Source organism: Cupressus sempervirens, chromosome 5, assembly GCF_028749045.1.
Source record: "Cupressus sempervirens isolate cs-2001-9-10 chromosome 5, ASM2874904v1, whole genome shotgun sequence".
In the NCBI taxonomy this organism is placed as follows: domain Eukaryota; kingdom Viridiplantae; phylum Streptophyta; class Pinopsida; order Cupressales; family Cupressaceae; genus Cupressus; species Cupressus sempervirens.
This window is the reverse complement of record NC_143122.1, coordinates 1,057,271,424-1,057,273,948: the sequence shown is the minus strand read 5'-3', so window position 1 is coordinate 1,057,273,948 and position 2,525 is coordinate 1,057,271,424.

The following is a 2,525-nucleotide window of genomic DNA, read 5'->3' as shown; positions in this document are numbered from 1 at the left end:
GTGGTGTAGCATTCTCGAGGGTTCTGATTAATCTGGTTTAATGACAAGATATCTCTCTTTCCAAATATGTATTTGTCATATTGTTACACATCTCAAAAGCTTTTTTTAATTGAATAAAGAAAAATAAAAGATTACATAATAGAAGGCAACCAAATAATTGTGAGAATAGGAACAGGAAAACAGATGATCAAAACAAACCAGAACAGCTCAAATGATCAAACACTACCGTCTTTAAGTACGACAAAACCATTTTTATGCAAGCTATAGAAACTAGCAATCGCACTTAAAGCTGCCATAGGTACGCCGAAGTACATTCTCTTTAATTTGAAGAATTCATAGAATATGATTTAAATTTTTATAATAATTTTTATGCAAGCTATAAAAATAAAAAAATACCTAGAGCCTATTCACTGTGGAGCAGTTTTGGACGTATAATATCATAGCTGTGACATTTAAGCATCTAAGAGTATAACATCTCAATAAGAGCTTGCAAAAAGTCATCATTTGCTAAAATTATTTTCCAGAGCTATTATTATTTTTTATTTGGACCCTTCCTGCAATTGAGTGCTAAAACATGGTTTGAAATATGATGGCAGAGTAAAAAATTAGCATTTGACCGCCTCGAAAAATATTATAGTTTTAAAACAGTCATACATCTCCATTTCCATACACTAATTAAAATAGTGTCTCATTGAATCGACGGCAAGTTTCTTGTGAATAATCACCGAAAGGAATATTGGGTATTTTGTTGATATTTTTGAAATGTCTCCTGCAAGAAATTCATTTGCCCGCCCAATGGCTCCTTCTGCTGGTGCTGGGGACATCGTTGGAGCTGGGCTACTGCTGGCTGAGTCTGATTTGTTGCAGTCAGCGTTGTGCTTGGGTGTTGCCTCTGCCTTGGGTGATATGGGGAAGTCTATGTCATGCTTGGGTGTCTCATCCCCTACAGGGATTTCTGCTCCCTGTGGCATCCAAGAGCTCCCTCTTTTGAGTGTTGCCCTCGGGCTAGGGGCTTCTTCCGCTCCTGCTCTTCCTGTTAGACAACAAAAAGTTTCTTCTATTGCTTCTCGACTTGGGTCGGTGGCTACTACTTTGGCTCTTGGTATTGGTAGTTGTGGTGTCTCTGCTCCTGGTGCCATTAACGATGCCTCCCCTGAAGTCCACTGCTAGAGAAGGAGCTATGCCTGTGCTGCCAAATCTGCTGCTACTATCTCTCCGAAGGTCAAAGCTTAATCTATTGCATGTGCCAAGGCTTCCCTGTGGTGGTTTGTGGCCCAGATGTGGTGCGCAATGTGGATTTCTACCAACGTTGCGGGTTGGTTTGTAGATTCACGAATCTCTGAACCTCTCTTGCTCTCTTGCGGGTTTTCATCGTTGGATAACTTGTTCGTGACGACCTTTAATTTTTGGGAACATTGAACTCTTCCCTTGCGCAAAGGGGTTATTTTAAGTCCCTGCCTTTTAGCAGGGAACTAATGTAATCTTTTACCCCCCCCAATTAATTTTTTCTAAGAAGCCTGCACAATATATTAAAGTTTGAGTGTCAAGATTTAAAAAATTTATTTATTAAATGCCAATTCCGATTTTCCGATTGGTCTAGACAAATTTGCTGGGGTTTTTGCATATTTTCCTTAGTTGAAAAATCAGAAAAAATAAATGCTATGGCGGTGGTCTGACAACAAATTTATTACAGCTGGAATTAATGTGATCTTATCCTGGCCAGGTTGGCATCATATTGATCCTTAACTATGATTGAGAGGCATTGAACCCGAAGCGATCGATTCTGTTGAATTCGGATATAGCTGGGGTGGGCCTCCATCCTTGTCTTTCTTATCGTCGATCAAATCCCAGCTATCTAAAGCCCAAGATCCGATCAAAGCAATCAGAGCAGAAGGGGTCCGACCACTGGAGTCGAAGGATCGAAAGGAAGAACTGATCATTCGCACGCAAGCCTATGTCTTAGATTTACTCGTGCCACTGTTGGTAGCTCCCAGTTGTTATGAATGGCAATGAACAGCTGAACGTAGAGGCATGGAGGGTACTGGACTGACAGGTAGAATTCATCGAGTCTCCTAGCAGAAGTGCCTGCTTGAAATTTGCATTTGAAATTTGCCTTTCAACTGTGAATCCACACATAGAGCTCACCATAAAAATTGGAATAATTGTCACGTATTTTGTTGCGGTTGAGCGTCTTAATACATGCAGGCCCCGAATTACAGATTTATAGTTTATTAGATATGAAGAAGCTTAATTCTATAAAGTTGTCTCAGTTCAGCAAGTCCAGCAGATTTGGTAGTAGTATTTTTGATATTGAAAGTCCTCAAAGCAAGCTGATTGAACACATTCCCCACCACACATCCAACATATGAACCCCAAAAGGCAGGGACTGCTGCTTGCACAGAGCTCTTGTTTCTTCCATTTTCTTCTTTTTAAAAATTGTGATTTGGTTTGAACAAGTTGCGAGTTCGAGAATAATTCCCTTTTTGCCAAATCCCAAGTAGTCTCTTTCAACTCTCTTACTAAAC